This window comes from Heptranchias perlo, chromosome 1 (assembly GCF_035084215.1).
Source record: "Heptranchias perlo isolate sHepPer1 chromosome 1, sHepPer1.hap1, whole genome shotgun sequence".
In the NCBI taxonomy this organism is placed as follows: domain Eukaryota; kingdom Metazoa; phylum Chordata; class Chondrichthyes; order Hexanchiformes; family Hexanchidae; genus Heptranchias; species Heptranchias perlo.
The window spans coordinates 52941082-52955364 of NC_090325.1; the positions used below are offsets into that span (position 1 = coordinate 52941082).

Sequence of the window (14283 nt, forward strand, 5' to 3'; positions counted from 1 at the left end):
CCTTACGAAGTGAGGGAATTGGAATATACACAATGGAAGAGCCAAAGCCATTATTTTACAGTCAATGCTTTCTACAAGGGTAACAGTTGAATCATAACACTGTGTGGATTGGGTTGCTTCTTTCTATGCTAAATAAATTGTTAAAATTGATCTGATGCCGGTGTCTGAGCTCACAGACAACCAACTTGGGTACGTGAGCCTGACACAAATAATCAGCTAGCATCCTCCTGCCTGATTCCTCATCTGGGTCAGTACTTAGATGTAGCACTACATTAGTTAGTTGAGCACAAAAGACACAGGGTTGAAAATCTGTAGCCTTTCCTGCACAGTGCTTGGTAATTGGCTGCATTAGATTTATTCTTTTTTTCAATGGATTGGACATACCTGGGAAATTTTCCACATTGTCAGATATATGCTAGTGCTATAGTTGTATTGGAACTGCTTGGCAAGAGGGGTGGCTAGTTCAGTTCCACAGGTCTTTGGCACTACAGCCGGGATGTTGTCAGAATCCATAGCTTTTGCTGTGTGCAATGCACTCAGCTTTTTCACATGTCACATGGAATGAGCCGAATTGACTGGACACTGGCATCTATGATGCTGAGAATGTCAGCAGAAGGCCAAGCAGGATCATCCATTTGACATTTCTGGCTGTAGATGCTGGCAAACACTTCAGCCTTTTTTTCTCATACTCACGTGCTACGTTCCACCATGGTTGAGGGTGGGTTTGTTCATGGATTCTCCTTTTCTTGTTAGTTGTCTGATTGTCCTCCGCCATTCTTAATTGGCTTTGCTGGATGTTCATATCTTTTGCAAATGTCCTTCTTCAACCTCTCTGAAGGCAGACCGAGCAAACACTCAGGAATACTTGTTCCAGGTGCAGCCTAACCAGGGGTTCTTAAAGGGACAGCTGGAGACCGCCACCAGAAAGGTAAGTTTTAAAAAAAATATTTGCCTTAATGTGGAGCTGGGAGGAGCAAGACTCTTCATCCTAGCTCCTTAGCACTAGCACTACTGTGGACCACTGACAGCCCCCCCGTTCGCACCCCCCTCCCCCAAATCACCTCCCCTCCTCCCAGGGCCAACCTGAGGGCCGCTACTGGCATCACAGTGGCCTGACATTCGTCCTTGCTTCATAGGCGAGCTGCCTGGGGACACGCGATAGGCATCCACAGCTCACCGGTATTACTTAAAAAAGGCCTGATATCGATGGATGTTTGTTGTCCACAGACGTAAGCAAGGTCCAATGCACTGAAGGCAGACCGAACAAACACTCAGGAATACTTGTTCCAGGTGCAGCCTAACCAGGGGTTCTTAAAGGGACAGCTGGAGACCACCACCAGAAAGGTAAATGGAAAATATGATGGCACACCATCATTACCCATTCATTTAATTATGCCCTCGAACATTGGCCACGCATTTCCAGTGTCCAACGAAAGATGATAAATGTGAGGACTAGGACTTTGCTGGCAGAAGGGGAGTGGTAGAAGCATAAGCAGGCGATGCTTCAGTGGTAAGAAAAATAGTCTTGGTAACAAGTTGAATATGACGAAGGAAGTTGAGCTCAGGGTTGTGTAAAGGTTCTGCACCTTTGGGATTAATCTGAGAAAACACCTGAGACGTAGCTGGAGTCAAGGCCAGAGGAAAGTCGCTATTTGTGGGGGTAAAAGAGATGGCTTTGGTTTTGCTGACATTAAGCTGGAGGAATCTTTGTCTCATCCAGGTCTTAATGCTGGATAGGCTGGAGAGAGTGTACAAAAGTACAACTGAGTGTTGTTGGCATATATGATTGCAAGCTTCTGAATGAGGTGGCCAATGGGTAGAATATAAGTAATGAAAAGGAGAGGGCAAGTATTGAATTCTGGGTACACCAGAGGTGGCCATGCAAGGATGGAAGGAGAATCTGTTGGATTCTGTCTTTCACAGAACACCTCAGATGAAGAGACCCATGTGAAATGTTAACTAATCTTTCTTTTTCAGATGCTGACTGATGTGCTGTGCATTACCAGCATTGTTTCATTTTAGAATAACTGGATTGTTGTTTCTTATGTAGTTAGTTTATTAAAACAAGTTACACCGTTTTCACTTTGATTATCAAGATACAACATTGCAACTAAAATCAAAGAATATATTTTTTGAAATTGACATGATGAAGAAGGTTTCACAGCTTTATCTTGCAATGGTGCTGCAGATCTTATATTGTCTTCTACAGTATTGTTAATAAGCTAGATTTTCTGCCAATCAAAAAACAGCAGCACATCATCATGAACTAAAAGTGGTGTCCAAGATTTGTTTCGAAAAACAAAGCCTAATTTAGGCAAACCTTCACACTCTTAATGATATTATTCAGACAGTATGTTATTTTTGCAACAGCTGGTTGTATTTATGTTTTCTGCACCTACACAAAATGACCTAATTCAGTGAACTGACCTATGGATAACCTCTGACTCATAGCTATTTCTGGGAGGCTTGAATTCCTTTTGCATTCCATTACTTTTTAATGTTTTGGTGCGTAACGCACTTAATAAAGTGCAAGTTACTGCAGTTCTAATGTCGCACAGACCTCACAGACCTTTCTATAAGCATTCTTCTGTTCTAGAAATATCTTTGTTCGTATTTTTTCCAATAACACCACTTTATTTCCTATCACATCGGTTCAGCGTCATTATTCAAAAAAACCCTATGATTAAATGGTATTTATACACTAGTGAATTTGCCGTACATTTTCTGTTGTTGAGTACATTTTTAAAAATATATTGACCCAGATTGAACAATCATCAGAACATCAATATTTTATACTGGTGTGCTTTTTCTCCTACCATGATGTTTGTTCATCCTTTTTACTTAATGTTGTTGTTTAGTGCTGACTTGCAAACCAATTTCCCATGGCAACAGCTACTCTTTGATGCTTTTTGTATTTTAAATATAGCTGAACAGGAAAGGTACAGTCATATTGCAGATAAGAAACAGAGGGGAGGTGAGGAGAATGTTTTTTACGCAGCGAGTTGTTATGATCTGGAATGAATTGCCTGTAAGGGTGGGGGAGGCAGATTCAATAGCAACTTTCAAAAGGGAATTGGATAAATACTTGAAAGGGAAACATTTGCAGGGCTCTGGGGAAAGAGCAGGGGAGTGGGACTAAATGGATAGCTCTTTCAAACAGCCAGCACAGGCACGATGGTTCGATTGGCCTCCTTCTGTGCTGTAAGATTCTAGGGGGAGAATTTTAACCCTCCAGGATGGGTGGGAGAGGGGTGGGGGGGTTAAAAATTAAAAAATGGGAAACCTGACCCCATCCCCCCTCCAATGGTTTTAACGGAGGCGGGCTGGGGGTGGGAGACTAACCTGCTCTCGAGAGGCGGGTCCCTAATTTAAATATTTTAATGAGGCTGCGTGCCTCACATCTTACCTCACCATTTACCTGTTTCAAATTTAATGGCTGAGGGCTGGGTTTCCCAGGGCTCAGGAAACCCGGCATCTGAAGGGAGGTGAGAACGGCTGGATCCAACAGGTAAGGGTCTTTCCAGAGCTGCATCCGGGCCAGGAGGAGCAGGACTAATTCCCCCGGCCCCCCAACAAAACCTGTTTCCCACTCCATGCGATCGGACCCCTGTGATTGGACCACACCACTGCGATCGGACCCCTGTGATTGGACCACACCACTGCGATCGGACACCTGCGATCTATCCACAGCTACCCTCCCGCCCGATTTCTCCGGCTTGTGATCTCTCCACGGCGCCCTGCCCCAATTTCTCCGCTCCCCCCGATCTACCCATGGCCCCACCTGATCTCTCCGGCCCCTGACCTATCTCTCCGCAGCAACCCCCCCACCCCGATCTATCCAGTGCCCCCTCCCCCCGCCCCCCCTGCTGATCTCTCTGCCTCCCCTCTCCGATCAAACCGTGGGAACCTCTATATCCCCTCGCGATCTCTCCCTCCCTCCCTCGTCTCAGCCGCAGGCCTTCCTGCCCGACTGCCAGCCGGCCTCTCAATCTGGCTGGCTGCTGGCCGGGAAACAGAGTCCAAACATTTAAATCAGGTCCTGCTTTCACCTTCCCCCACTCCCTCCCCGCCTCCCAGTAAATATCTGGGCCAATGATTCTATAATCTGTAGAGAGCGATTCTCAGTCGACAAATCCAATTATGCTGCCAAATGTTGCTTGTGATTAGACAAAGGAGCTCTGCACATACGTGTTTGGAGGCATGTGCAGACCATTGTTACATGGGTGGTTAATATTTAATGGTATGAAGGCAAGAAGGAGTGTATCTTTGCTCTTAAAAGTTAAAAAGATTGAAAAATAATTTTATAAAGTCTCCAATTCAATGGACCACTTGGAGGGGTGAAATTCGGGCCATTTAGCGCCTGTCTTTTAGGCGCTACGTTGCCAACTAAGCCTTGAAAATGGGGTCCATGATGCGCGCGCACACTTATGATGGGAAGTACGTAGGACGCCATCTTGATAAAGGGATTTGCGCGCGCACCTAACGACCGCCGGCAGCATGTAGAGTACGGTGAATATGACGCGAATCAGTGTGCAACATTGATTTAAAGGGACCGCTGCTATTTTGGAATCCACATTCCATCCAACGCATTAACCTCACACAGCTGAACATGACTTAAAGGGTATGAAAGACCCCCCACCCCACCACCAGCGGTATTAAAAGGGATCATGCAGGAGTTACAGGTTCGTTGCTGGATTATCTCTTCTGGCTATTGGTGCATTTGTACATGTTTTTGGAGGTTTCTTTTACTTGGATAAAGTTTTAATACTCTACAGGGAGTGGGCTGGCTGGCTGACAGGCAACAGCAAGGGCATTGGCGGAGTGGCAAGAGCAGGAATGCTGTCATCCTGAGAGAGGACAGCACGTTCATGATCCATGGCGCCACTGCCACTTGCTGCCTCTAATTGTGCACTACCTTCTCCTGCAAGAAAGAGGGAAGTGTGTCAGTGAGTGTCCTGCAAGATGTTGGGTGATGTGGCTGTCATGGTTGACTAGCTACCAGTGTGTGTGACCTGTGAATTGTTGGTGTGAGGCTTGCAACAGTGCTAAGTGTGTGAGGGTGAGATAAAGTGTATGATTTCAACAGCTGAGTATTGACTGAAAGATATTGTTGGTAAGTAGGTGATGGGAGTTTAATGAATTGAGCAGTGGAGGAGACTAGTTGTGCGGTTGGTATGATATGCCACTTGAAGCTTGAACTCACTCACCTTGACAACTCATTTCAAATCATCTTCCTGTGCTGCATCCATGTTCTTGGAGCTATGCTCCTGGCATTGACCTCTTCCCCTGCTTCCTCCCACTGCCTCCTGAGCATTTGTCTCAAGAGCCTCCTGCACCTCTATGGCTACAGGATGCCCTTCCTTCTCTCCATTTCTTGCACCAAGCCCTCCAGTGCCAGAGAACCTTGGGGCACGCTCCCTCCCAGACGCAGCCACTCTTCAAAGTATCACAGCACAGATTCAGTTTTGAAACGACTCCCACCACTTCTTGTAGCCACAATGCACCTCCCCTTTAAGATGTGCAGGCTGGCTTTAAAAAGCATGAGCACTGGCGATATCGGGGCCCCCTGCTGATGTATGCAGCCAATCAACAGCGCAGGTGTTGCTGGCTGCACGCAGCAATCATTTAAAACAGCAGGCAGCCCAAATGTATCGTACTGCCTGCATCGCAACCAATGGGCATGGGTTAATTGCGCTCCACGATCCCCATGCCCGTTTTCAAGGGTTATCCAATTTAACCCCTGGACACTTTTAATCTGCGGCTTTGAACTGGATTGGAGTTATACTACACTTAGTAGGAAACACAAGCACTGTGAGATTATGTACTACGAGCGTTCTCCCCGTGTCCTGGCTAACATTCCTCCCTCAATCAGTACCACAAAAAATACATTGACTGGTCAATGTCATATTTGTTTTTGGGATGTTGCTGTTGCAGAATGGCTGCTTTGCTTGCCTGCATAACAGTAAGTGCACTTTAAAAGTAATTTATTATTTGAAACATTTTTGAGACAATGTCTTGGTGCCTTCTCAGCAGAAGAAGAACCGGAGAAATTTCTGGTGATGGAAACATGGTACCTCTTATTAAAGACAGAAAGAAAGAGTCACTTTGATGTGATTGATGATTGTATACTGAAAGTGTTGAGCCCATGTGAAGCTGGTATCAACAAGGTTAATTGAGTATTAGGATACATCTCAAAGCCATTCGATCAAAAGTCAAAATAACTTTTTCTATCCTAGTATAATTCAGGCCACCTTTTGCCAAGTTTTACACACCCTGGGGATGAAGTTCCATGGGTGTTCCATCAGCTGTAACTCCAGTGGGAAACTGCTGAACCCATGTGGAAATTGAACCCCTTTTATCTTTAAAAGGGCATCGATGTATTGGTAAGGATTCTGAGAAGATTGTCATTGATGATCCAAGGATATAGAACTTAAGTTATGCATTGAGATTCACACAACTGTATATTCTTTCATTGGAGAAAGAAGTGCGCATCCCTGACTTTCATCGCTCCGCCATTGGCGGCCGTACCTTCAGCTGCCTAGGTCCTAAGCTCTGGAATTTCCTCCTGAAACCTCTCTGCCTCTTTATCTCTCTCTCCTCCTTTAAAATGCTTCTTTAAACCTATCTCTTTGACCAAGCTTTTGGCCACCTGTCCTAATATCTCATTATGTGGCTCGGTGTCAAATTTTGTTTGATAACATTCCTGTGAAGCACCTTGGGACGTTTTACTACATTAAAGGCACTATATAAATGCAAGTTGTTGTTATTGTGGGAGGACATGATCCAGGCTTTTTTTTAATACTGAAAGGTACTGGTTACGTAGATGCAAGTGAAATATTTTAGTTTCACTGTGAACACAAAACTAGAGGACAAATAAAATTAAGAATGTTCAAGCAAAAATAGGTTAGAACGTTTTTCATAGACCAGTGAATTTGAAGAATAGAGTCTCTGCAAAAGGGGTAGAAATTGGTTATGGCCTGTTTTCGGATCCATAACTAGCTGCGTGCCAAAAGTGCGTGCACCAACCAATAGGCCTGAGGTCACCCTGAAATTAGTCAGCGGGCCTTATTTGCTTAATTTGCTGGTGACTGTCGTGCCCCCCAGGCAGCTCAGCACTTTTCCAAAGCTGAATGTTTGGCTGTAAGGCCCGAAGATAAGTCACGGGGGGTGGGGGGGTGCTGGAGCAGCAACGAGTGGGGGGAGGATTGGGGGCGATCGAGAGTGCTGTGGAGTTGAGACCACTCCTTATCCTCCTGGTTTCACTTGCAACATTGCTTCCTCTGTTCCATATTTGTGATGAAATCCAAAATCAGAATATAAAGTTTTTATTTCAAAGGAATGTTCTGCTTTTCAGATGAATCATCAAATTGAGGCCCTGTATGTCTGTTCAGGCAGATATAAAAATCCTTTGCCATTATTGAAAGCAGGGTGAGATGTCCTGGCCAGTATTTTTCCCTCAACCAACATTTATCTTATTCGCTTTTTGTGATACTTCACTGTGCATAAATTAGCTGCTGTGTTTGCTGACAAGACAATAGTTACTACACTTCAAAATTAATTAAATGTATGCAAAAGCACTTTCAGACATTCTGAGGAGGTGATACGATGTTATATAAATACAAGTTCTTTCTTCTTTTCCCAATATCTTTTGTGCACGTAATTATCCTATGGAGTTTATATTCTCTGTTTGTGCAGAACATGCTTAAGGACTGCACAGTACTTTCCACTTATCGTCATCTATTACTGGCACTTGTTATACAAAAGGAAGCCTAAACTATTTTCTAATGATTTCTCTTCAAAATAAATTGGATTCAAAATCTTTGTTAATATTAGTGTGCATTTGCTGATGTCTATGGGAGACCGGCTTAGTCAAATTAATTAAATAACATTCCCAACTCTTTATTGTCGTCAAGCCCAGTTTACTTTCAGGCTGACAGTGTTTTAAATCTCTCCACTCAGCTTTATTTTATGTGATAGTCACAAAGTAAACTATTTAGCATTGGATATTTATTTTGGATTGTTTTCAACTAATTTAGATTCCTATGTTCCTATGCACATAACATTTGCAGTAGGCTTTGCAGAAGATGTCCGATAAATAAATTGGGCCTCTCCAGGATTAGGGCTTCCCATTTGGGTACTTGTCACAGAGTTCCCTTGTAGGGGGTGGTGGTGTGTGTCAGCTTCACCTCTGACTTCTGAGCGGTCCGAATCGCTCCCACTCCCTGGGTTCTAGACCTTGGATTTATTTGGGGGTTGTGACAAAGTGCAGCAGACAACTGATTTTGGTGCAAGAAACTTTGACCTTTATTCAAGAGAGGAAATACAACACAACAATCTTAACGCTCTAATAAAATGGGGAACACTTCGGTACACGCGAGGGAAATTACAGTAGAAAGATACCTCACCCCACCCAAATCCCACTGTACTAGTTAGGTTGGACTCTAAAGGACCAGGGATAATGCTCACCAAACGAATCCTTGACAGTAATTCACCCAGAGGTAAGTCAGGAATAGATCGTAGAGTGGAAACTTTGTGGATCTTCGGTTTTCTCCCGAGTTGGTTTTCTTTGATCGCGGTGGCTCAATATTACCCGGTTGGTTGGTGGTAATAATCGGTTGGTTGTTTCGTAAGGCCCTTGTTGCCGCGAGGTGTCTGATGGTCACTGGGACTGTTGCTCTGGTTTCTTCTTGTGTGTCGGCCTGCTTCTAGAGCTGCTGTCCTTCCCTGTCGAACTGCTTTCCTTGTTGTCTGCTAGAAACTGCTCTTCTTTCCAGACACAGGCAGAACCAAGACAAGCAGCCCACCAGAGCCAGCAAGCCAGAGAGAGAGCGAGAGAGAGAGCTTTCGCCTTGTGGCTGTCTCTCCTACAGTGGTCTGTTTAAAACAGTTCTTACAAAGTTCTTTGATGGCCTTTTGATGGTCCCAATCATATTGCAAATTGCTTCTCCCAATGTGTCATTGTTTTAATTCTGATTTAGAGCTTGTCACATAAGGCTTCCTTTTGTATCCAACGTCCTAGGTGTTGTTGGTTTTGCTTTAAAACAAAAGCATGGCCCCACCATGTCTGGAAAAGTTACCTCTTTCAATGGGAGTGATTGTCGACCCCCTGCGGTCGGTTTTGCATTAAAACAGAGACGTGTATGAAGCTCCACGGTGTGTGTGTTGTTGATTTCGTCTGGTGACCTCTCACCTATCCTTCCATCTTAGGATTTTAGTCAGGGTCCAAAGTTTTTCCATACTCAGGGAAAAGGTGAATTTCTTTAGGGCTTTTCTCTGAGTTTTTGGGGGATCTGTGAATTTTGAGAATCTTACACCCTCTAACTCCAGTCACTGATTTAATTTCCCATTCTGGAGCTGCCACATCCTGATGCCATGGATTCATGTATTCTGCCTTGGGCGTGGGATCATGTTCCAAACCCTTCCAGCTACCTCATGGTGCAACTTATATCCCCATCCCACCAAGTGAACAGAGATAAAATGCCTTTATCAGGCTAACTTTAAGATTAAACTGTTGAAAAAGAAACATCAGTTTCAATTCTGGCTGTGTGCAGTGGCACAGAGGCCAATCCCACAGTGACAGCTGATAGTTTAAATCCAAACAACTAAGATTCAAAACAACCTTTCAACAGGGTGCTTTATACCCCCAACCGCAACCTGAACTAACATGCACCAGATGTAATTTTGTGCACCCTGTCCAATGTTAAAATGTTCGATTAATCAACTGTTACTTATAGTCTGTGATGGCTAACTATTTTCACCAAACACTAATCTTCTGTTTTATTAAGCAAATTTTTACAAATTTGACATAAATTTATTCTTTTGCTAAATGGGAAAGAAAATATATCTGCACCCTGTATCAAGCAGCAAAACTATCACCCTGAAGAGATTTTGATGGTTTGAACATACAGGGATAATTCGCACTGCGCAGGTCCGACCAGTTCCTACCTAAAATGGCAATGGTTTCAGTAGGACCACATCACATAACATCAATATTTTGGTTGTAGCCCTGAGTTGAGGGGAAGCCTTAATCCTTTTATGGCCTTGGTTTCTATGGTGGCTGTGGCAAATGTTCATTCCTATTTTACCTTTATAGAAGCTCCTTTAATTCAGTCACTATCATAAGGGACCTGAAATGCCTGGGTTTGTGGGGGGGGAGGCGGGTGTTTTTGGTGCTTTAGGAGCGGGGACAGAACGCAGATCCAGCAGGTTTTTGACCCTGTTTTCAATCTGTCAGAAATGTTTCCAGAAATGGTGGCAGATGCAAGAAGTGCCTGCTCCCTCCCGGCTAACATATCGGGGATAATTTTAACCCCAAGGACAGGTGGGTTGGGGGCAGGTGTGAAGGTAAAAATTGTAAAAATGCAAAACTCTCAGGAGGCGGGTCGGTCAGTAAAATCTTTTAAGGCGGCTGCGGGCCTCCATTTCAATGGCTTTTTTATTTTGAACTCCTGCGGTCCAGGATTCCCGGGCCTTCTGATTCTCGCCTCGAAGCGGCCCGGATCAAAGGTAAGTGCCTTTTTACACTGTTGTGGGCAGGAGAAGCAGGAGTGTTTCCTTCAGGCCCAACAAACTTACCTGCTGCGATCCCACACATGCGGTCGGCTGACCGCCCCCCCTGTGTCCAACCTCTTCGATATCTCTGATCCCCTGATCTATTCACGGCCCCCCCCCCACCCTGATGTCTCCTCCTCCTCCTCCCCGATGTCTCCGACTCCCCCCGATGTCTCCAACATCCCCCCCACCGATGTCTCCGACCCCCCCCCCCCCATCAGATGTCTCCGAACCCACCCTCACGATGTCTCTAACCCCACCCCGCAGATTTCTCCGACTCCCCCCCCCCCCAATGACCAGCCCCAACCCCCGATGACCGGCCCCAAACCCCCGATGTCTGACTTACCTGGAATCCGCTCCCCAGCTGCTTTCCTCTCTGACAAACAGCCAACCTGTCAATCTGACTGGCTGTCATGTGGGAAACCTGCTGAAAAAGTTTAAAAGATGTCCTGACGTCAAAATCGCTAGGATGTCGGGGAAACCCATACTTCCATGTTTCCCATCCCGAAATCCCCACCCCTCCACCTCCACCATGGCTCGGAGTAAAAATCAAGGCCATGGTAACAATGGGAAAATGTCGCGTTGATGTCATCTGTCATAAATTCTGTCACCTTTGCCTTCCTGGACACCCTGGCAAAGTACAACTGTATCAAGCTGGTGAACTCGGCAGGACCAGCTGATCAATGCTCTCTTCAGGGAGCAGCACTGAAGTTGAGATTGGAATTTTACTATTTTTGAACATATGTTGGGAATTCATAGACCCATTTGACATTTCCTTTTCCCAATTCATCTGAAATCTTTGCCATCATTTTTGATCAGGTGGGGCACCAAAGAAATTTGGTATAAAGCCAGAGAAGCTGTAATTCCCTAAGGGAATTCTATTATACATGCTGCACCTATTGAAGAAGAGGAGGAGGAGGTACTGAGGGAAGTCAGATATATCTGGCAACATCAGAGAGTCAGAGACCTTCCTGGCGGTTATGTGCCACAAGGATCTATAGATCCTACCACAGCAACTGGCCAATTGCTGGGGTGACTTATGTTACTTGCACTCTCAGGAGTATATTAATATGCTGCCCCCAGTATTTGTAACGGGAAGGATGTGGGACTGACTCAAAAGCTGGAAGTCCTACCCTGCCACACTTCTGAGAGCAGAATAGAGACCCAGAAATGTTAAAGTTTAAAAATAAATCTATCTACAATCAAAAGGGGAGAATTTCCTTGCCGTTTTCAATGCAAATGAGGTGTATAAACAGGGCAGGAATTTTTTTTAGGCAAAAAAATTGGATGTAAGTCCACCCATTTTGTGCCATCAAAATGCTTCCCTTGAGTTTCCTTGTGCTTTTTGAACCCTCTGTGATCGGCCCGCTCAGTCCTCAGGTTTCATGGGTTTGCACTGCTAATGGGTTTGTACTCTGGGGAAGCTAGACTGAGATGTATGATGAGGAAAAGTTGCCAGGAGCACCTGTTCAAGGCAGTGAGGAGTTTTGAGTCTGAAGATAGTCTGAAGAGTATAAACATTGGCTTACACAGCTGGGAAACACTTTTTAAAACATTCTAATTTTGGATTTTTGACTACAAATACCTGGAATTGCTTCTGACAGGATATTTTCAGACCTCCGCCAAATGCTTTCAGGGCTTCTCAGGAGCAGATATGGCATTCCCTATGAACATACCATTGGATGCCATTATAATGGAGGAGCAGTAGCATAGGACGGAGCAAAGGATAAATGGGCACCATTTAAGGAGAATGCCCCCACCAGGAATTACCTCTTCCATTGAATATACAGGCAGCACAGGGCTTTTGAGGACATTTTTTTGGAGTTGTGCATAATTAAAGTGCACTTCAGCAAAAGGCCAATAGGGCATGGCTGTGATTGCTGCAGGAAGGCCTCTAGCCACAGTCAGCAGCTCGCATTACTCTCTGTGACTATAAGGTGGCTTATAGCTATACAGGTGCCAAGCGCTAGTGAGTTATAGAAATAGGAGGATAGAGCAGATGAATGTATGGCTAGAGAGATGGGAAGGCTTTAGATTCTTGGGGCATTGGGACCAGTTCTGGGGGAGGTGGAACCTGTACCAGCCGGACGGGTGGCATCTCAACGGAGCTGGGCCCAATGTCCTCGTGGGGAGGGATTAAGCTAATTTGGCAGGGGGATGGGCATCAGGATGTAGCATTGGAAAGGATAAACAAGGTGCACAAAGGATTAGGAGAGACAGCTAGCACTAGAGCAAGTAATAATACGGTATTAGATGGGAACAGACTAAGAGAGAATACAAGATGGTCTAAGATAGGTTTAGAGTGCATGTGTGTAAATGCACAAAGCATAGTAAACAAGGTTGGTGAGCTGCAGGCATAATTAGCCACATGGGAATATGATGTGGCGATAACGGAGACCTGGCTCAAAAAAGGGCACGATTGGGTACCAAATATTCCTGGATCCAAGGTGTTCAGAAAAGATAGGGAAGGAAAGAAAGGAGGTGGGGGAGGGGGGAGGTGGCAATATTGATTAAGGGGAATATTGCAGTACTGGAGAGAGAGGATGTCCTGGAAGGGTCAAGGACAGAATCCATTTGGTTAGAGTTAAGGAACAATAAAGGCGCCATTACACTACTTGGTGTATTCTGTAGACCACCAACTAGTGGGAAGGAAATAGAGGAGCAAATTTGCAGGAAATTACAGAGAAATGCAAGAGCCATAGAGTAGTGATAATGGGGGACTTCAACTATCCTAATATAGATTGGGATAGTAATAATATAAGGGGCAAAGAGGGGGAGGAATTTTTGAAGTGTGTTCAGGAGGACTTTCTTGACCAGTATGTTTCCAGCCCAATGAGGAAGGAGGCATTGCTGGATCTGGTTCTGGGGAATGAGGTGGGTCAAGTGGAGCAAGTGTCAGTGGGGGAACATTTAGGGAACAGTGATCATAGTATTATAAGGTTTAGAATAGCTATGAAAAAGGACAAGGAGCAATCTAGAGTAAAAATACTCAATTGGAAGAGGGCCAGTTTCAGTGGGATGAGAATGGATCTGGCCCGGGTAAATTGGAATCAAAGATTGACAGGCAAAACTGTAAGTAAACAATGGGCGGCCTTTAAAGAGGAGATGGTTCAAGTACAGTCGAGGTATATTTCCACGAGGTGGAAAGGTAGGGCAACTAAAGCCGTTGCTCCCTGGATAAGAACATAAGAACATAAGAAATAGGAGCAGGAGTAGACCACATGGTCCCTCGAGCCTGCTCCGCCAATCATTTAGATCATGGCTGATCCTCAACCTCAACTCCACTTTCTTGCCCGATTCCCATAACCCTTGATTCTACTAGAATCCAGAAATCTATCTATTCTCAGCCTTCAATATATTCAACGACTCAGCATTCTCAGCCCTCCGGGGCAGAAAATTCCGAAGATTCACAACTCTCTGAGTGAAGAAATTCCTCCTCATCTCAGTCTTAAATGGCCGACCTCTTATCCTGCGACTATACCCTCTAGTCCTAGACTCTCCAGCCATGGGAAACAACCTCTCAGCACCTACCCTGTCAAACCCCCTCTTAATCTTATATGTTTCAATTATATTACCTCTCATTCTTCTAAACTCCAGAGAGTATAGACCTATTCCACTCAAACCTCACCTCACAGGACAACCCTCTCATCCAGGAATTAATCTAGTGAACCTTCACTGCACTGCCTCTAAGGCAAGTATATCCTTCCTTAGATAAGGAGACCAAAACTATAC

The 14283-nt window shown here is 44.9% G+C and overlaps 1 long non-coding RNA gene across 1 annotated transcript; it reads right to left on the reverse strand.

The window, feature by feature from the left end:
* Positions 1-8280: 8280 nt before the first annotated feature.
* Positions 8281-10969, reverse strand: LOC137328118 (uncharacterized). Its single transcript, XR_010964650.1, has 2 exons — positions 10898-10969; positions 8281-9508 (listed from the first exon to the last, which is right to left on the reverse strand). It is a non-coding gene; the product is annotated as an uncharacterized lncRNA (long non-coding RNA).
* Between the last annotated feature and the right edge of the window lie 3314 nt (positions 10970-14283).